Source organism: Diuraphis noxia, unplaced genomic scaffold (genome assembly GCF_037042655.1).
Source record: "Diuraphis noxia isolate RWA-SAM2 unplaced genomic scaffold, SU_Dnox_SAM2 contig0001, whole genome shotgun sequence".
Taxonomy (NCBI): Eukaryota; Metazoa; Arthropoda; class Insecta; order Hemiptera; family Aphididae; genus Diuraphis; species Diuraphis noxia.
The window spans coordinates 72,832,399-72,856,262 of record NW_028301711.1 but is presented as its reverse complement, the minus strand read 5'-3'; the positions used below and the strand labels follow the sequence as shown (position 1 = coordinate 72,856,262).

The window sequence follows — 23,864 nt, the reverse complement described above, 5'->3', positions numbered from 1 at the left end:
ATTGATTTTTTTATACTATTTATTTTTAATGTAGTTTCTACCTGAATGTTAGTTAGAACGTCTACTACATTGTGTATGTTTGGATGCCCATTTTGGGCAAGACCCTGTTCGCACAAAAATGACCCTTCGCTTTTCGCCAATACAGTTTGTGGTACCTATATAATGTCAAATGTATATAGGCTTTGTTTAAAAAGTATATAAAATATGTACATACATGCATAATATATATATATATATAAATAATACAGGTAAGTATATATAGATAAGTATATACTATATAAACTCCCATAAATAATACTAGGACAACCAACGGACCGGGTACCAGGGAGGTACTCTTTTCGCACAAAAATGACCCTTCACTTTTCGCCCAAGAATATTATATAGCACTTTTCAACCAAATTTTTATAATACACACTTTGAGAAACACTTACTTTAAATTATTTATATCTAACATAATGATAAATTTGTTATATTTAAATTATTAATTTGTGTTAATTAATTTTATAAAGCCATTTAGCATTACCCAGAGAGTACAACAATGAGGAGGAGGCTTCTATATTACTCTCCAAAAATGTATTGTGTTTTTGTACAGTTTTTGTACATATAATTTTTATATAATATAAGAGTAAGTTTTTATCAAAAGTATAAATCGTCAAAATTTTAAATATAATAATATTAAATAGAATGGTTAAATGACATTGATTTAATAAAATCATATCGACTAATTGTCCCTGCTTTATATTTTTCTATTTTTTCTTCATTTTTTCGCTGTCGATCTATATTTTTTTTATCTTTGGGACACTTTTGTAAATTCACACTATCTAATTTAATGTAGACTTCAGTTTGAATTTCATTAATAACACTTAACCAGGCACTTATTGGTGGAGAAATATGATTAAAACTTTTGTTAAAAAAAGAATGAAAAGATTCACACGCGTTAGTTAAAAATACAAAAATAAAAAGCAGGAACAATTAATCGGTATGATTTTATTAAATCAATGTCATTTAGGTAACTATTCTATTTAATATTATTCTATTTAAAATTTTGACGATTTATACTTTTGATAAAAACTTACTCTTATATTATATAAAAATTATATTAATGTACAAAAACACAATACAGTTTTGGAGAGTAATAGAGCCGCCTCCTCGTGGTACTCTCTGGGTAATGATTGATGGCTTTATAAAATTAATTAACACAAATTAATAATTTAAATATAACAAATTTATTATTATGTTAGATATAAATAATTTAAATTAAGTGTTTCCTAAAGTGTGTATTATAAAAATTTGGTCGAAAAGTGCTATACCTATAATATTCTTGGGCGAAAAGCGAAGGGTCATTTTTGGACGAAAAGAGTACCGCCCTGGTAAAATTGTGCATTTAAATGTTTATGGAAAGCTTCGGGTCCGTTGTTTGTCCTAGTATTATTTATGGGAGTTTATATAGTATATACTTATCTATATATACTTCCCTGTATTATATATATATATATATATATGTATATTATGCATGTATGTACATATTTTATATACTTTTTAAACAAAGCCTATATACATTTGACATTTTAGTGCCCAAACGTGTCGCAATTTGGGATAGAATGCCCAAAAACGTGTTTTAGCCAATAATATTCCCTATATATGCCTCGTAATAGTTATTATATTACATATTCGTAATTCGTTCACAGTATTCGATTGTTGTGTTATATATTTTCAGCGGAGTTAAGATCTCTCTAATATAATAATATGCTTTTTTACGCGTATGCTTACGAACTGAACGCAAAATAACAATAAATTGTTTGTTTGGTTTTTGTTTTTACACATTTATAAATCTAGTCGAACCCAGTGCAGATGTCGTTGTACATGTTTTTTTTATTATTATTATTATTATTATTAAAATAATATTTCGGGACTACCGAGACGAGGATAGTCACGCGCGTACAAAGTGAATGTGGTTCGCTTTCGCTTAGCCGGTTTATAAATAACAGTAGCTGCAGGTACATTAACGCGACGTCATCGCAGCAGAACAAATTTTGCAGTTACCGACCAACCTCTTGTGACGACGGCTCGTACCTATATACCTAACCCAATTCATAATTCTGGCCACGTATAAGTAAGATTTAATAAAAACAGATCAAAGCCTGCGTTATTGTCTCGGTGTAATTTTACCGTTTTTAAATTCAAAACTATAAAATTCGAAGACTGCGTGAAGCATACGTACGAATCCGAGAGAGAGAGAGAAATATTGCCGTATAGAGTTTAGGCGGTAACCTTGATTCAATGATAATAATATTATACCTATTTGTGTAGTTGTGTCAACTCCTGTTGAGATTCACCTACTGGTACCTATATCTGTATAAAAATAATAATGATAGTAGTAGTAAAAAGAAAAAGGGGTCGGCTATGCGAGCTTACGGCAATATGAAGTAGGTATAATATGTTTGCAAAACCGAGTTTTGTGTTTTTTTAACGTCACGTGTGCCATATTATAATTTCTAATATATGATATACCTATATTAATATATTATATATATATATATATATATATAATAGGGTGACCATATTCGATATTCATACACGTACCTATAATTATATAAGGTGTATACATATTTATTCTACCTATATATTTATAATAATAATCTTAACAACACTAATAATATATTATACATGTAATGATATGCTACATCTTTTCTCGTGTGATGTTATGATTTTTGGAGGGGGATTATAAAGGATTCATCTAGGTATAAAACGCTCCTCGGCGACAGTGGTCGTAGTTGTAAGGAACATCAATATATATTATGTAGAATATATAATGCACTCTGTACAATTTTACTTTCATTTAAAAATTAAATCTTTCAGTTTATTAATTTTTGCATTTACTCAAAGACCATTTTTTCAAATAATTCGATTTTTTATACCATTAAAAGAGTGCTCTGTTGGTGATACAAATTTTCTTTTCAAATAAGAATCATTATTTTTAATGATAAATCGATCTTTTTTTAGATGATGTTTTTTGAAAATGTATAAATACGCACATAATATATCTAAATAGAAATTCAAACGAATATGCATAGTTAAGTTTTCGAATTCTTAAACGTATGCACAGGTGTACAATTATTATCATATACAAGGATAACTTACTTATGGGTTTACATAAAATATAAAATTGGTAGTATTACAACTAATTCATATTATTAGTTTTAAAATAGGTATACCAAACAACTTGGTTAATGGATAACTATAAATTGTTATTAGATAATAATAAATTGACATTGTTTTCAAACTAGTATAACCTACATATTATATCTTTCAGACATATCCTACGCACTATTCCTCCTAAATAATTAACTTCAGAAATTAAAATTTGAATAAATATGCAATTTAAAGAAAAAATTTCGGTGACCATGCTTGGTAAATCATTTTGTATATTATTTTACTATTATTGTTATTTCATTATGGATCCATACAGATTGGTACGGGGGACAAAGAAAGAAGAATAAGATTGTATGTTATTGATGATATAATTTCATATTTTCATCATTATTATGAATATAAGCGTAATAGTGTATTATTTAATATCAACCATCATTGTTAAATAGATTTTTACTATTAAGATAGTAAACCGACGGTTCCCAAATTGTGCATTGTAATGCACACTAGAGGCACCGCAAGCACTTTCTAAGGGCACCGCGGTCTACGGTTCATAATAAATAATTTAAATGTATAGAATTTTTCTCAAAAATTCGTTATTAATGAGTATTTTTTTGTCCTGTCTTCATAGTATTTATATTTTGTCCAAAAAAGGGCACTACAAAAAATAAGTTTGAGAACCGCTGGTTTTAGTGACTATAGACAATATGCTTAAATGTTTAAAAATATTTCAAAATTGATTGAATAAGTTACTATTTTTAAACCATTACGAGATTTACTCATAAATAGATCAGTAAAAATGTCGCATGTAGGATAATTAATTCAAATAATTTTTATAAATATTGTAACTGTAAAATGTAATATATAAACACGAGCTTGAGATCAATTAAAATTATGATTGTTACAATTTCAGAATATTATGTTATTTTTGCAGTATGTTAATGATAGTATTGGTATTTGAAGTTATTCTATACACATTATATGAGTTTTCAGTGTTTTTTTTAAACGTTTGTTTAAGATTTTTGACTTTCGTACATTTTTTTTATCTGTGATTTATGTCATGTTGTTTTCATTTATTGTATTCATCACAGCCAATTCATCTAAATGCACTCGAATATAATACGCAAGCGATAAGGTACCTTTTTTCACAATAAATTAAATTACGAATTCAAATAGATAGTTATTTTATCAATGAAAATGTTGACATTTGTTGGAATTCAGATGAGGGTAAAACATTTGTGACCGGGCTTTTTATACACGATTTTATTACGCATTTTATTTAAATGTTGTTTTTAATTTATCATAATGATTATGATTATTGTCATTGTATTAATGTTTTTTGTTTATATTTTCCTGTATCACTTTTAATTGTCCATAAGTGTGTCATATTATATAGTATTATACCTATTGTCAAAAAGTTTTGTATTTACAGTTAATTGATTTTCTTTTTAATTTTTTTAATTTTGTGTTCTTTTAGATGTTAAACAACGCAATGAATACATTGGATTTAAGAATCATATATGTTTTTAATTAATATATTTTTTTTGTAGACGCTTTTTAGATTTAATGCGTTAAAATAGATAGTACATCGTATTCGATGATTTATCATTGTTTTTAAATAAAGTATGGCATAAAATTATTAATCTACAGTGAACTAAATGAACGGAAATAAGTACCTACCAAACAACAACCGTCCTTAGCCCCCGACGTCCCGCACTTCACGGTTCTCTTCTTTATTTATTTTTTTCATTCTTAAATATCAATTTTCATTTGGAGCTTTCAAGCTTTTTCTTTTACTCAAAAACACATATTTTTTGTAAACTATTTACGGTGTAAGACAATGATTTTATCCTCATTCAATAATTTAAATTGTTAAAGGGAAGTAAGTAATTACGTAGGAAGATAACTATAAAACCTCGTCTATAAATAGTCATTCGCATATAAATAGGTACCTCGAAAATCTCGACGAGCAAACGTTATTATAAAGTGCAGGTGTGTGATTTTTGTCATGGTTTTGATTTTCAATTTTCCATTTGATTGTTTGAAGCTTTGTAGCTTTTGATTTTACACAAACATTTTTTATAAGCCATTAAATCAATGGTTTTTTTCTTTTGGTTGATATATTATATTTTTATTATTATTGTTAAACCATTAAACCTAGTATAATAACGACGTTTAATAGGTTAAGGAGAGGCAAGTAATTATAGTTAATTAACTATAAATCTCCGTTGTAAATAGTAACTCGCGTACCGCCTTATACAAATAATGAAATAAGTGTTGATCACAACGAGCAAATGTTATTTTTATCTCTCATGAAGGTACTCGATGTCATATTTTTCTGTACAATTACCATTCCCCATTCATTAATTTGTTTAATCAAACAGTTTTTCTCAAAACATTAATTGCATATTGTAGGTACCAATATTACTAATATTAATAGTTAACAAATATATGTATATATTATATAGAATCATTATGCCTATATATTAAATTAAATTAAATAAGTACATACTACAAATATAATAATTAGCCACATAAATAATATTTTTCTTTCTTTTAACTTAATTTCACAAAATCGTTTTTATACACTTACATATGATAAATCAATAAAATAATATCAAAATATTATCATAGCATAAATCTCTTAGGAATTAGAGCTTCATTTCACAAAATTTTTAATAATTAATAATACTTAAGTTGTATTAAATATATATATATTATTATACACTATTATATTATATACTATTATATTATATTATTATTATTATTATAATACTTAAGCCCAATTATTTTTATCAATGTTATTTTTATTTAACTGAAAAAAAAAACACTTTATAAATACTGAATAATCTAAATAATACATTTTTGAAAATCAATAATTTGTCTTAATGGTGGAAAAGTGATTAAAATTACTTCAATGCCTATCGGCGTGCTGTTTGAAGAACGAGTTAAAGCCTAGAGCGGACGCCTTGTATAAGCGCAATCAAAGGTACGGGAACTTATTTCCTCCAACTGCGTTTTCCCATTTTAATTCTTCTGAAGTTGTGTACAAGTTAAAAAACCGTGTTTATCATAACCCGTACTTCTGTCGTAGTATGCCTATGGGCATTGTGTTAGGTGGTTAATGATAGCGACGTTCCTTCTAAGTTTACAATATTATTGTCTTTTTTTTTATACAATATACATAATAATATCATTATAATAAAGTATAAAAAATATAATAATAATTTAATATGTAATATTATTTTTTACATTCAATTCAATACCAGGACATTAATAATTCAGAAAAAATCTTTTTATCACTCCAACACTGTAAAATAATATTTTTCACACAGATACGATTTCTTCAAACTTAATTGTAAATGACTTAAAAGTAGCTAAATTATATAGAAAATAGCATTTATAATAAATTGCCAGTGTAACAAAAAAAAAAAAATATGGCAAAATAACGGTGAAAAAGGTTACAATATAAATAAACAATGAGACAAATGTTCTAACTGTCACACGATGTTATAAAATCAATATAATAATACACACTTGTTGACCATTGACTTAGAATCACAGACATAATAATACGCCGGACTTTCAATATTTCAATAAGATAGCAATCTTTTTATACAAAGTTCGAAATGAAAGACCAGTGACTTTATATCAGATGAAAATCGAGCATTACATCTGTCACGGACACTTTACCACTCCCACGCCTATTCTCTTATATTGTCTTGGAGGTTTAAAATGCCCGACTAATTTTTATTAATATTTCTATAACGTATCGCGGGCTGTATGATGTCGTTTGCTGACTATTTCTTAAAAAGTTCTTTTGTTTCTCATCTTTAGAAAATTAATAATATTACTAGGTATGTCAACATACAAAAAATAATCAGAGATTTGCATGATATTAAAATAAAAGTATTATGATACACGATACATGCATTTAGTGTATATAAGATACATTGTGATTTTAGAAAAGATACAAGATACATGATACATTGATACTTCATGTTTTATATTTCCAATTTATTGAATTTTATTAACTATTAACTATATCATATAAATACTTATAAATTTAAAAATATTAAATTATACAATTATTGGCAATACACATCATAAATCTATAACTAATAAAATACTAATTATAAATTACATCATTCAAATCATAAACTCATAACCCTTTTTTATTCGCTATTATTCCACTTTTGATTTGTTTTTATATTTCATGTGGAAACACTTACACTTACGTTTATTAAACGGATTTATATTTTATGAGAACGAAAATTTCAGTTTTTATCTTATTTATTTCGCTATGTTTCGCTCAATATAATATTCTTCTTTCCTTTCTAAGACCACTCGGAATCTTGGTTTTTCATTCTCTCGACTTATATTTGCACGCTTCATGGAGCTATAATAATTATAGGTACACTTATACGAAAATGACAAAAACAAAAATTAGATCTGGATGCACGTTTCCATCTCTACTTCTGAAGGACGGCGGAAATCATGGACGAATTCGAGTTGATCGCCATTCATTCAAGGTTCCAGTATGTAGCCACCATCATTCTCGTTTTAACATTAAACTGTTGTAGCTGACACCGACTAGGAATTTATAAAGTATAAGATAATTGTTGCGGCTTGTCCATCAAAATTCGTTAGTTTATAGAAATCAAAAGCGTACCAATTTGGTCGTTTATACGCAGATATAACTGTTCACGGTTTTAGGTCAACCGTTATAGATCTTCAATAATGTTTTTCATTACTGTCAACAAGACAATGTGTCTATGACGATGGATTACATAAAAATCACACTATTCCATATAACTTCATATATTATTTCTTATGCAGTCTTGCCAGTCTTTATGTCATGGATCGCTAAATCCATCTCCTGTACGCTTAGTAGCTACACAGCATATTATGAGTGTCTCATACACAGTTGCAGCTATACTAGTTGTCCTCTATATTTTATCACATAACATCGATTCCAAGGGTGTTGGCTATGATAACTGATAAATTTACCGTTTTGTTTGTTTTGAGTTTTTGCTAAGGGGTTTTTTTAAAATCAGGTTCCATTATATAAAAGAAATATTAGATACCTATACACTTTGTTGCCAAGGATTAAAAAAAAAAATGCTCACGTGACTGGATAATTATCAGAATATCAGATCATAAACATAATTTCCCGCAGGGATGCTCAATATTATGCTTGTAAATTACAAGTTGTAATCCTAGTCATATTGGTGACATTTTTAAGGTTTTGCTGTGAAGTTTTATTTAAAAGAATAATAAGAATTAGGATTATTAAAAAATATAATATACTTGTATGATTGTCCAGATTTTAACCGTTATATCGATTGTTAATAATTGCTATTACCACAGAAGATTTTTAACCGCTAAATATACAAGACTGTTGAAGTGTTAAATATATCAGGTATCATTAAGCATTGATCAGAAAAATAATTTAAGTGTTGATCTTTATTTAGCACATTAATTTAACATAAAATACATATTTCTCTATGATTGGTATAAAGGCAAAATAATAATAACAAGCAATGAACCCAATTATTCCTCATTAGTTTTTTCATTAGATTTTTAGCAATTATCATTAGAAAAAATGTACATTATAGTACCACTCAGCTTTCATTTGTCAATATTAGAACTGTATAACAAGAAGTGTTTAACAATAAATAATACGTAATAGTTACGTATTGATGCGTTTAAAATAGCATATATTTTACCATGTCTGTATTCATACACCATACCTATTTTTATCGTTATAAAACTATAGAGAACATATACTAAAATATCACTGCAATTTGAATATTTTTATTCTACAATAATATAATAATTTACAGTCTATATTGTGTTGTATATCTGTAAGAGTTGATAAAAACGTATTCGTGTACATTTTCATTTTATACATCACGAATAAGCAATGTTTTTCTTCTTTGACTTGGTATGCCTTGACATGACGGAAACCACTAAATGTATTTTACAAAAACATGGCTCAATGGCTGTGTCCAGACATCCAAAACACCCCTTGCCGACTATTAATAGTTGCACCACTGCAGGGTACTACATCATGCTATTAAAATATGTAGTCCTAGCTTGTGGAATACATACAAAGAAACATTGTTTCACAGTTATAAACACTCGAGTACATGATGGTATACGAAGTTTTAATGCATTATTTTTAATAATAATAATTGATCGTCAAAATTGAAAACGTTTTTTTTTTTTTTTTTGAAAATTTTTACGTAGGTAGCTAATTATTATATTCCATTGAATCATACACAGGTAAAGACAATAGTTCTTCGGGACGTAATAAATCCATAAAATAGCCATCTACATTTTAGATCAGTATATCTCAAACTTTTTCTTAGAGACAGTAATAAAAATAAAAAACAATTATAAATAATACAGTACTAATTTTAATATTTCATTGCTTCATTTTCTGAACTAAATTCAAATGTTTTTATGATAATAAATTGAATTGATAAAAAAACAATGAATATATAAAAGATATATTATTTCTCTAATGAATAATTAGTTTGTTCAATGTAATGGATGGTGTTGTTTTCTAAAATTTAGATCATAGAAGGAATGTGAGAAATTTCCTATCCTCACATTTATAAAGTAATTCTTCAGATTTACTTATAGTACAACGAAAATTGACGATTCATGACTATGGAATAGGAGGCTAATATTTATTATTTTATAAATGTTATATCGCGAGCAATGTGTCACATTTCTCGGCGTTTTTGAGAAATGCATTACAATACTCATTTTGGCTGGGCAGGGTAATACATTGCTAACGCGTAGTAAATTGATGTTGTAACTAAAAATGGAAAAAAAATACAGCTTGATTAAAAAAACCCAACTTTAAAGAGCTACAATGAATGAACCATGTTTTATGTCCTATGTCCATTTAGTACATAATATTGACAGGCGTTGTACACACAGGTACATACAAATATACTCGTATTCACAAAGTAATATTGACATTAAGTAATATTGTTTAGGTACTTATTCTGTTTGGTAGTTCATAACATAATATGTATGTTGTACATATCATGTACCTATGTACTATATGTATGTATGTGTGCTATATCAAACTCTCGATATTATCTCGTCCATTATCGCCGTGTCAAGATTATATTATAATATTTTCATCCATACAAAATTAATTTATGGATTATTAGCTCATTGAAATGATTTTATTAGGTACTCATAAATTTAATGGCCGATAAATCGGTTTTAACTTGTAATCCTTTAAGATATTTCTATTACTTTTGTAATTTTAAATAATGTTTTATCTATTATACGCTTATAACGTTTTAACAATGTTACATTCGACGTAACACATGAGTTATTGTTAGTACTGTTTGTGCAGTGAAATCGTGTATATTAATTTACTGTCCTTTATAAGTTTCTGCAGTGTTTAAATAAAATTAAATCGGAAGAACAATATTTATTTTTCAAAAAAAAAAAAAAAAAAAACGTAAATAGTAAATATTATTTGACTAAAACATGTACAAATAAGTGTTAAAAAAAAAAAAAAAAAAACATTGTATTGTCTACACTAGCGTTTCTCAACCTGTGGGACGAGAAAAGCTCATATGTGGTACGCTAAGAAAATGCCGCTTCATGAAAAAAATTGGAATAGATCATTAGTCGCATTAAATATTACTTGCTACATAATATTAATAAGAATTGTGAATATTTAACTTTCCATTAATTGTGTATTAAACGCTTAAAAAATCATCATTTTGTAGTTCCTACTGTTCCTATAGAAATAATATTTTATACATGTAAAATAATGTTTACATTTTTGATGAGCAAAAAAAAACCTTATTTGGTTAAGTGGTACACGAACATTTTCAAACTGTCTAGATGATACTCATACATAACCGCTGGCTTACACCATATAGGTATTCGAGCTGAGCTGGAAAATTCTACAATATTATTCGGGGAACACATAATTTTGACTACATATAGCCCACACATTGTCTGATAGTACCTACATTATACCTGTAATATAATCTATGATTTTTAAATCGAAATATACACTATTTTGCATAGATTAATACTTTTTTGTCCAATTGCGTTTTTAAATGAGTTATAAGTTATAACTAAATACACTCGAGCAGTTGCTTTAAAGAAAGATATCAAAAATCAAAATACTTTAAACGAAATAAATATACAATAATAGACCAACGAATTAAATTTTTTTCTTCACGAACAACCCAAATTATAACACATTACATTATTTTATAGGGAATTCAGCAATACATTTCAAATTTTAAAGTCATAAAATATCTGAAATATTTTTCGAATACAATAATTATAATATTAATATATTTTCGAGCAGTTCAGCATACTAACATATTATATTTTGTGCGAATTATCCGTTCTATGTAAATTCGTATAGTATGCAGCCAAATTTTTGTAGAGTGTAGAGTGAGTTTTACTTCATATTATCACATTTGTAATATATATTTTTAAATATTTACTGAAGTATCAACGTATTTGATATTTGATATTTGATATTTCAAATACTTACTGGTCTGCGAGAGCTCTTTAGGAATCTATCTATTGAGTTACCTAAAGCTTTAGGTAAGTTATTTTGTAGCTGTTATATAAAAAAATGATAAATTACAGGGGTTTATTGCAATTAGGCAAGTACCTATCTACGTATTTTCTATGAATACACAACGCAATTAAAAAAAAAATATTTGGATTATTTTTAAGCTATTTGTAACCCAAGGCACGAATTAATTTTCACCATCATAATATGGTAAATCGGTATTGATTAATTAGTGATATTTGGTATTTTCAGAAAATTTATTTTGTTAATAATAATATCAGTACGAAATATATAATCTAACATCCATGATCTATTGATCTTTCGATCAGAATAGTTTTATTTTTGTCTTCATTGATATATACTTGATGGAAAAGGTCACTGGAAACAGTCGAAACCTTTACTGCAGCAAGTTAAAAGCAAAGTTAACAGCATTTTTTAAATAATAGAATTTTTACATTCGTGGTATTTATCCGCTAATAGAACTTAAACATAAAATTAATATACTCGGGATTTTCTTTTAGTGTTATGTGTTTTTTAGTATAGAATTAAATGAAAATAAAATATTATATAGGTATCCAAATACTTTTTCGTATTTCAGACGTATGTATCCATCTACCTATTTCAAATACGAAAAAAGTGTTTAAACTCACACAAGACGTTCTATATAGGCATATGTGTACGCAGACAATGCAGTCCATTGATACTCAAATGTATGACACTGCACGGATAACTACGTATACTCCAGCATACTATGCAATAATAATTATAGCTGTATAAACTGAACTCAACCGTACGTAAAACTATACAGTGGGTTCAATCGGTATTGTGTCGGTTGGACTTATCTGAATATTATGCGTATATACCTAATGTAGAGCAAGCTGGCCGTGCACATGATAATAATAATATGTGTTCAGAGGGTATTATAAGGACGAGGGCATCTGCGACTGATAACGCTCGACGAGGATCGCACGACCTGCCTAAATATCGTGCGGGCACGCCTATATATTATATATTATATTAATATATTATTATATTGTGAGTGAGGACGCGTCCCACATAATTATTATTTTATCAAATAGCTATTTCAATATACGCGCACACAGACTGTGCGGATCTCCAGAGTTGCCAAATTATATAAGTTAAACATTATACAGGGTGATTCATCGACCGTGCTCGCCCACCCGCTGTTTCCTTCCATAACGCTGCAGTTATTCGAAATCTATTTTTTGAAATTTTTAAATATACCAATAGTTGAAGTTTGACGAGTTAAAGTTCATATTTTGAAATTATCGAGATTTTTTGTCATGCTCAAGGAGTGTTATTTTGAGATACAAAGATCTGTTTTTCAAAAAAGTTGATTCTAATTTGAAAAACAGCATCACCGTCCCTAAGTAGGTATTACAAACAAATTAAAGAATTTTAAATTACGGTTATTGAGTATATGTATATAGTACAAAAATTCAAAAAATCGACATTTTAACAAAATCATATTATAGGAGTAATGAGTGGGGCTGAGCATGCTAGGCGAATCGTCTCGTCCTGTATATTTATATAACGGTGTCGATGACTAATGAATTAATATGCGCAGGTAGATACGCGTGGCCTGCAGTATAATACACTGTACTTAGGTATAACTATATTATTTTATCATGATACTTAACTATCATATTATAATTTATTGTAAAAAAGCCATGAACAGCAGGCGTGTGTCGCAGTCTTATGAGATAATATATATATATAGGTACGGATTATTGTAATGTAGAACGAAATTTTCCTCACTGCACAATAATTTTCTTGGAATAAGTTTATGCTTTTGAGAACATTTTTTTTCGTAATCAATGTACTTGGTAGCTCTAGCGTTCTGATTTTTAAGATCTTACTCAGTCTGAATTAAATTCCTCAGAAGAGTATTTTTCAAAGGATTTTTATATCTAATTCAAAGTAACATGCATGCCCAACAAACAGTTAATTAGTTAAATTCCAGCACTACGACGATTAATATTTTATTTAGAGAAGAAAATTAACATTCGAGAAAAATGCTCCACAACTTAACAAATTCCACAAAAAGCACTTAAAGTTGAAAGTAAAAAGTACAAAAACATTCAGAATAAATCGAAAATAAATATAAATATAGAATAATCAGTACTTATATATTATTGCCTATATATTTCCTAAAACACAATTTCCACTCTATGTCTTTAAACATCAGAAAAATTTTTTTTAAGCATTTACATTTTGGATAAGTAAAAAGTAAAATATGAGTATTTTTCAATCACTCTACTCTGTTGAGTTTTAAAAACAAAAAATATGTGAAAAAAATTAAAAGCTATGCAAATAAATAAAATAAATGAACTTAACGTTTTATTTACCGATAAAACGACTGTGTGTGTGTATAGTGTTAAAATAATTATCTTGTTTATTTGAGATGTTCGCCTTGTACGGTGACGTTTCATAAAAAAGTTGTGATCTATTCGGCATAACTCTATTAGGTATACACGTTAAACATATTAAAACGTAAAAATAAAGACGTTATGAAGACGTCACACCTCTCTATGTGTTGTCTCCGTATAATTATAATAACATATAACCATAGAGTTTGAGTAGGTATTCAATATTAAAGTAAAATATACTATACATCATATAAATATATATTCAATGGTATAATCAGTACCACAACTTATTATGCGCGTTCTCAGAAATTCTACGAGGAGGGCAAAATTAATTTAAAAAAAAAAAACATTTTTTTACATTTTTTTTTTTTCATTTTAAAAGTAATCTATGTTTACTAAATTGTTGCGTTACAGATAATGCTTTGGAAAACTAATTTAAAATATTAGGGGGCAAGTGCCTCGTCTTGCCCTCCTCCTTTAAGACGACCAAGGATTTGGCTCATTTGAGGGCTATGTGTAGGTATTTTTGGGGCCTGTTTCTTATAGAAATGTCTAATCTATTTATAAAAGAAAGGTAAATAATATATTTGTAGCTTACTAACTTTATATTATTATTATACTTACTGGATATTAAATTGTTTTTTATGTTGCATTATTTTGTAGATAATTTATTTTTTTATTTTTTTTATTGATCATAATAACTTCAGATACGAATCTATTAGTTCTAGTTAATGATTTATTTTAATAAAGAGTATAAGAGTTTAGTAATAATAGAAAATGTTGTACCGTAAAACATAATAATATATAGATAGTAAATTTGCGTTAACTTTAATATCATTATAGTGAGTGAATTAACAATAGAATACTTAGACAATTTTTATGGAGGGGATCAAGGAGAGGATTTTGCCTTATTATTTTTGTGAATCTGTTTATATTAATTATCATTTACTGGTTAATGAATTAATGTAAAACATTTTCCCGATTAGATTACAGCGGTGGCCCATTATTTAATATTGTCGTTAAAAACTGACGTGAAAACACAATCAATGTATTCAGATTTTCTAGATTGATTCAATATAGGTCAATCTACTAAAATATTAAAACCATATAACTACACAAAATCGATTCTGATAAATGCAAATTTGCCACGTCGAATACCTACATTTGTGATCACACGCCTCAGCGCGAGTAATAGGCGTGTCGAGGGTAGCAGCCTAAGGTAATTTTCGAAATTCAGCGGTCAATTCAGTTTTAAGTTAGTTGGGTTACAACTTTTATATATAAAAAAAACTTTTTTTCAGTTTATTAAGGTATAGGGTCCAAAATGAAAATTTAATACAAATTTCATGTAAATAAATAAATAAACTGTAACTACAAAATGTAAAACTAAATATATGCAGTTTTCTGTAATAGACATTTTATGTTCAGATTTGGATGAAATTAGATATTATTTAGACAAAAAAAAACAAACGATGGTAATTGAAATTACCTAACTAGGTAATTGAAACTTTTATAGTATAATAATATATTTTATAGTTTTATACACGCAATGACATTATTATAATAATAATATTATATTCAAACGCAATTTTTTCGTTAAAAATTATTCCTACCTACTGTATTTCTTACAATAAAAAAATTATTTAAATATCAATAAATAATACATTTTTGTTGGTCCTACAAGCTTAAAATTTAACATAAGGTTTTTCATACTTTTTATTTTATATATTTAAAAAATATTAATGATATTAACTAAAATTTTTTTTATAATTATTTAAATAGAATATAAGAGAATAACACACATTGTTGTAAAACCAATACTTCACTTTGCTCTGAATCGTATATACCATTGTTATAATTTATAACAATATACAATTCGTATCTACTTTTATCGTACCTAGATATTTAAATTTTCTCTATTCTTATTAATCATAATATTCATTTATTCTATTGATAGTTTAAAACTTATCTAAATCATGACGTAGGTTTAAAATTAAAAATAGATACGTCTACGGCATATTAGAGACGCCGCGGCGGCGGCAGCGGCATGCTCGTATCAAATTGAATAATAATAATAGTAATAATATCGTTGGTTGGTCTGCGTTGATCGCCGAGATGATGTTAATACGACTGAAGTATGGGGTCGGAGTACCAGGGTCGCATAAAGACAGTTGTTACTTTTCTTTCGTTTCGGCGGCGGCGGCGGCGGCGGCGGCAGTTGTAGTTGTTTTTTTTTTCTGCGGTAGTGCCGTCGCGGATGAACAAGTCCAGTTACGATTATAATATGGTGCGGGTAAGGTGATTTTGATTTAAATATTTATCTATTTTGATTTTAATATTTATTATTTGTTTATTCGCGATTTTGATTGAAATATCCAATATTTAAATATATCTAATTACTATACAATCACGCAAACCAACAGCGATGATGATGATGATGATGATGATAATACCTATATGGCTATATAGTATAGCCGTAGATTTATACGTGGAGTGAATGTACACTTGTTGTTTTTAAGTCACCTCCGCTTGCACGATGGTTACGTGTCACTAAATTTTACAATAAATTATCACAATATTATTATTCAAACCAAGGAAATCATTGTGATTTATATCTATTAAATATTATTTACAATCTATATTGTAATTCTTGTGAGAAAAAAATTTGTTGACATTTTTGTGTGGTTGCATATGGCACATAACAATAATAATATTATAATAGTGTATAATGTTGGCACTTTATCCTCTATACGAACTGGAGTTATACCTAATGGCTAATACTACAATCAATAATCATATTGCTCTAACTGCAGTTGTTTATAATATTATGTTATATTAAGATATTATGATATATTAATGGCGCGTCGTTTCCATTTCGGTCGGCGGCGAGTGATATTATTTGGGAGTTCTTGAGAGGATAAAATAATATACGTAGGTACGTTTGAAACATCAATTAATTGTTATGGTAACACATATCTTATTATGGAAAACGTTCGTATATTATTTATTATTTTTAAAGTTTGTTCTTGGCAGTACATATTAATATCATTATTATTGTGATATTTGTGTAGTATTGTCAACCAGTATTATTATTATACTTGCCATGTACGCACAAAGGCATTAAATATTTGTTGAGCATTAACATCTGTCAGATAGATACGCGTATGACGTTATAAAAATATTCGAATTAACGTAACCTGTAAATGTGGAATATAATGTGTTTAAAAATTTCATGAAATTTAAAATTTTGAAACATTTTATGAAATATTTTAGTATTATAATATAGGTATATAATATGTTTTAAATAAGTATTAATATTTAATTGTCATTATTGGCATAACTTACCTTCACAATTTTATAACTACTCATTACTCATTAGTCATTAGTGTTGGTTTTCTTTGGTTAGGTTATTGATGTATAATCATCATTATTATTTGTATGAGAAAAAATTCGTGTTTTTGAAATACTTCAAATAAAATGTTTCTCAAGAAATATTTCATACTACAAACACTATATATAATATAATAATATCTAGTAGCTACCTGTCTATATATTATACCTCTTCGTTGTTTTCGTATATCTGCAGGTAAGGCTAGACACGGAACACACAATATAATATTATAGAAACAACATTCTACGATTTAAAAACGTAAGATTTCAAGCGGCACACAATAATAATAATTAATAATAATAATATATAGTAATATGTCGCAACATCTGGTTGTTGAGGAATAGGAAAACGAACAACAGCACGTATTATATACAGGGTGTCCCAAAGAGATCTGACATTCTGACAAATGAAATAACTTTTGTTCTAATCAATATTTTTTAAAAATTTCTGTTAAATATAATCCATAGACACTTGCGCTACATTTTTAGAATACATTTTTTAATACTGAAAATAAAAAAACTTAAAAATTGATAAAATTTTTTTTCGAAATATTCAATATAGCCAATTTGTAAATCTGATTTTTAGAAAAATGTATATGGTAAAAACACTTATTTAAGCCAAATGGCTGGTTTTTTACAATTTTTTTAAATATCAATATTTTCGTTAAGTAAATTACGATCTAGTTTATGTTAGAAACATTTTAATTTCAAATAATATAAAGTTTTTTAAAAATATTTTATAAGAAAATTTTTAAATAGGTGCATGTTAAAATATAATTATTTTTTTTATTGCATTTATTTTAATAATATGTGATGTATAAACTATAAATTACTATAATTTACTTAACGAAAATATTGATATTTAAAAAAATTGTAAAAAATCAGCCATTTGACTTAAATAAGTGTTTTTACCATATACATTTTTATAAAAATCAGATTTACAAATTGGCTATATTGAATATTTCGAAAAAAAATTTAATCAATTTTTAAGTTTTTTATTTTCAGTATTAAAAAATAAAAATAAAAAATGTATTCTAAAAATGTAGCACAAGTGTCTATGAATTATATTTAAAAGAAATTTTTTAAAAATATTGATTAGAATAAAAGTTATTTCATTTGTCAGGTCTCTGTGGGACAGCCTGTATATATTGTGAATTGTACGCGCTGACTGGCGATTACGCGTGACCATAAGTCCATAATCAAAAGTTCTGAAACTAGAAACTGGCCGGCGATTGTTATAAGTTGTATATCTTCGGCTGTCGACAAGTGCAAACTATGAACATTAATTAAACATTAATAATATAATATTGTGACCGTCTGGTCGTTTTTTGGTATCAAATTTTCTTCTTTATATAGATACGCACACCAAATATTATGTTCTTCGTGATGCATCACATCGTTGTAGTAAACTAGTAACAATTCAATATAATATCATTTAAATATTAAAATGTGTAACGACAGTAATCATATTATTGTATGTTTATTATTATTTACGAGTAAAAAAATATTATACATTAGCAGTATAATATTATTTAGGAAAAATATCATATTATAGAATATATTATAATAGTCATATATGAATAACCAATATATCATTGATATATGTTATTTTACTTAGGTATTATTATGTGTATATATGTATGTAATTTTGATTTCTATATACTTAAATATTATAAAAAGAGATATATAGGCCCATGCATGACTATAAAATACAGTGAGTAATGAGTATATTATAATAAAATTCAAAATTTAAAAATAATTATAATATAATACAATCTAGAAATCTTATGATGTTTATTTAAGTTTCTACTCATTATTGGTATCGACCATTTTAACCTCGACAATCATTGCAGTATAAGCTCATAACACATAGGAGTAGTATTGTGCAAACAGATCCTCCTCTGCTGTTGGTTCTAACCAGGAAAAAAGCTCATAACACATAAATCAAAAAATTATCCTGTCGATTTAAAGGTTGACAAAAGTGCATTGCAGATTGGAGTGAAAAAACTAATTTCAGTTTATTAATTGAGCAGACAGGGCTTAAAATTCAAATATAATATATTTTTTGTTTAATTTGGAGTTTACAAAAGTGTAAAGTGAGAAATTGGAGGTAAAATAACAATTAGCTTTTGAGTTTATATGCCCATAAAGGTCCTGCAACTATCAAGACAGATATAGCAGTGATTGTAATATCCAATAACCATATAGGTAAATATTTAATTTTACTTTTAATTGGTAGGTATATTGAAGATAAATAACAGGTATATATTATGATATGTATATTGCAGTAATTCAATTTAAAAAAAAAATTATCAACGGAATAATAGCCCGAATACAATATAAGTAGGTTTTACACTTATTCGAGAAGTTGTAAAAAATAGGAAGGTATCTATAGAATAGGATTATAGATTAGTCAAAATATACAATTACTAATTAAGATTTGTTATGCAGTTTCAAACTGTATTAATATTATCTTACTGTGATTCAGATTTTAAATATGATTGTTTACTCGTATACTCTTGCCGGTTAGCGAATAGCTTCTCTGTCCATAATAAGTTATGTACTAATTCTACTAATAAGGAAAATGTAATGTTATTGTTCTTGATTATATGCACGATTGATTATTACGTGTTACGGTTAGTAACTTAGATGTATAATTTTTGAGTCAATGGTTACGATTTAAAACTTTTATTTTGAAATATGATTTGTATGTCTACCGTACACGCTTCGTGGTGAATAAGAATTCTGTTAGGGTATTCAAAATAACGGTAGCCAATACACTCTCCTCCCCCCTACCGTAAAAAATCTAACCAAATGTCTGCTTCCTATGCGCCTAATTAGAACTCGTGTTACAAAAATGGTGGCTAGGTATATATTTTATGCCAACCAGACGATGTTCCAGACAATTCGTTAATGAGTCTACAATCATCTGCAGTGTCAACTTATCTGCTGCTGAACGTTACAAAGAAAACATGTTGTTTAATTACCCAGTGGGGAAAAAAGGGCATATGGGGAGATCCGTCCGCGTCGTCCGCCTGCACAAAAAATACGCCACTATATTATACAGATAAAGCGGTGACATAAAAATATTACCTCTGCGTAAAATCGCAACATTGTAATAACTTAGCTTTCTTCATTTAGTTTGTTACATATTATAGGTATAATATAGTACTTACAATATAAAATTAAAATCAAGTATATTAATCTATAATATTTCAATTTCAATTTAAAAATAATAAAATATATTTTGTGGTATGATGTAGGTAATATTTTAAAATAAAATAAAAACAAACAAATAAATATTTCTTGATTTTATAATTCATAGTAAATATACCTACTAAACATAAACATATATTATAATTGTCAATGTGATTCCAGTGTGCAATCAGAAGAAATAGGTAGTAAGTAAGGTGTTGTAATTGTGATTGTTTTTTAAACAATGGCTATAGTTATTTTAATAATTTAAAAGTTTCAAAATGATTGTTGTTATAGGTAACTTTAAAAGAAGTTGACCTTTTTAGTTAGACCAATATTTTTTGTCGTCTTAACACTATCCTTTTAGAGTTAAATATTATCACAATGATCGAAAGCTATGTAACATAACGCGTTCAGAACTTTGCTATACGCACCTATATATTTTATTACCTCAACTAAATCATATCAATTTTTTCCCCAGCTATACAAACCTTTGCTGTCGAGTGTGCAATACCTATATAATATGCACACATCCGAGTACCTATACCGGGTAAAAGGTAGTTTTTTTTTAATGTTTAATGAATTTTTCAGTAATTTAGGCCGAGGGAGGATATATTATACTATATTATTTTATTTTATTGTATTGAACACATTGCCAGCTCCGCCAGGAAGTCACGCTCCGCCACCACCACCATTGCTGTTGTAGTAAAACGATAAAACGTTGGGTAAAATGTGTTGTAGTAAAATACTAATACACACATTATGTATGTAATAGCTATTACTGCAAGATATTACATTAATAATAATAATATATAACATTAAAAATAAGATTATATTATAATATGTTGTCTAATTGGAAAGTCAACGGCACACACCGGTGTATAATGTAACGTGTGTTCGGGTGAAATATAGGCATATAGGTACCTGCCTGCCTGTCTGAATATTTGAATACTGCGAGTGTATCATCCTATTCTATTCCACTATGAATAATTATATTATATTATGTGTGTGTGTGTGCATATCGTAATATTATAATATATATTATATATATTATTCGTCCATCAATAAACTATTACATATTATATTTTATTTTATGTCTAATATTATACTCACGGGTTGACTTTCCAATCAGATTACTACATACTGAATAATATAATAATATTATTATCGCCATCATATTATACACCGTTATTATTCAACCGTCTAATCCGAATGTTCAGTGGCGTTTTTAAAACATAGCGACGAACTAACAGCTGCAGCTGGTTTTCGTCTCGTTCGTAATAATATTACACCGCCGCCACTGTCACGATAATAATATGATGATTATTTACAAATGTTTACTAATGCGCTCTTACATGTCAATCTATTGGCTGATGCGAATCCCAAAACGCGTAGTGATTAGTTGCGTGATTTAAAAAAAAAAATATAAGATAAAAATCATACAAAATTATAACTTATTTTTAACACAAATCACGCCTGGCCGATTCTTATGTTTGAAAAAAAAAATGTATATATTTATGTATATATACTATAGATTGATATGTTTATAATATAAAACTACATATTTGAGAAGAAATAAAAGTTTTTTTCTAACGTTGACTTTTGATATTTTTTCAAAGAGTTCTGGGTACCCACAAAAGTCTTTGTCCACCATGACGCAATGTACTCCATTCAAACAAACTTTAAATGCATAATATATTATTAATGTTTTTTATTTATTCGACATTTGATATTTGTCGTAGGTTTAAGTACATCAAAATATTTACTATTGTCAATATTTTAAATTTTTAAAATAAGCAATCTTTTTTAGAATTGGTAGAAAATATTTTGAATCGTTCCATATTCCGGTTCACTTATATTATATCTACATTGATCACTAAATAAACAATTAAAATATGTCAATGACGAACAACTCTAACGAATTGTCGTCATATAGTTTGGTGTTTCAGTAAGTTTATTTTGAATAAGCGATACATAGATGGAAATGAATTCAGTGTTGTCGATCAATATTTTGTGTTGATTTCATAATACGAAAAAACTTAAATTTTTAATTAAGAAATTCTAATGACATATGTGATGACCTAACATTTTTTTTCAATAATACCATCAATAGAAATTTGAAGTGTCATTTTTCGTTGTTGTAACTCGATGAAAATTATTAATCAAAAATCGAGTTTCATCAGTTTTTTCACATATTGTTAATAAGGAATCGATTGCAAGAACCTGATAATCTTAACGCTATTGTATTATGATTATGGATGGACGGACAGATTTAGAAATCGAAAAAAATAGGTTTTGTGAACAATTTGCTAAAAACAAGCTACATTGATTTGATTTTAAAGGGAAATATGAAATTTATTTATTTAGGCTTAGACAATAAATGTAATCAAACATACACTCATTAAAGGTGATATTATTGCACTGCCCACTACAATCTATATAACAGTTGTCCACCATCAATATAATTCGTCGTCAACAAAGAGACATGAGTACCTATTATGTTTTATATAATCTCGCAAATTTGGTAAGTAAAATTCATGATTATTTTATTCATAAAATATTATTTAATTTTTGATCATCATGTTTTGAACAATTTTATTGATATGGTCACAGGTGTTTGAAATTAGGTATTTTATATTATCTGTGATATTATGGTTAAAGTATAAAATATGTATGCAATGTATAGTTCAAAAATCAAAATTATCTTTTTTAATTTAATGAATCTAATTCTTTACTTACCGAGTTATTTAAGATTGTAATCAATTTTTTTTCGTCAGTTAATCAAGTATGTTAGTATCAAGTTAATAAGTACCGCCTAACTAAGTGAATTATTTCAATATTATTTATAAATGTTATTTAATGTTAGCTATAGATTGACGTTGTTGTATTTCTTTGAACTTTGGTTGGTAAGATCTGGTATATTTTTAGTGGTTTAAAAACAGTAAAAGTAAATTGAATTGAATCTAGAAAATGAACTTCATATGTAGAAACAATCGATATTGATTGCACTTGGTATTTCTAAAATGCATATAAATTTTAAAATAATTTTAAGATGATACCTGAAAATTTGAACGTATGTATCAAATATTGAATGTTTCAGTTTTTGTAAGCTCCAGAAAACGGTTTATAGGTATCTGAAAAATAATTGCCAGTGATTCTTT

The 23,864-nt window shown here is 27.3% G+C and overlaps 1 long non-coding RNA gene and 1 pseudogene across 1 annotated transcript in view; both read left to right on the top strand.

Annotated features, from left to right (window-relative positions):
* The window catches only part of LOC149061615 (uncharacterized), a 587,539-nt pseudogene that overhangs the window by 7,427 nt on the left and 556,248 nt on the right, over positions 1-23,864 (top strand).
* Positions 16,360-23,864, top strand: part of LOC149061630 (uncharacterized) — a 50,735-nt gene continuing 43,230 nt past the window's right edge. The window contains exon 1 of the long non-coding RNA XR_016189645.1: positions 16,360-16,411. This is a non-coding gene — a long non-coding RNA (uncharacterized LOC149061630). The remainder of the gene's footprint in view (positions 16,412-23,864) is intronic.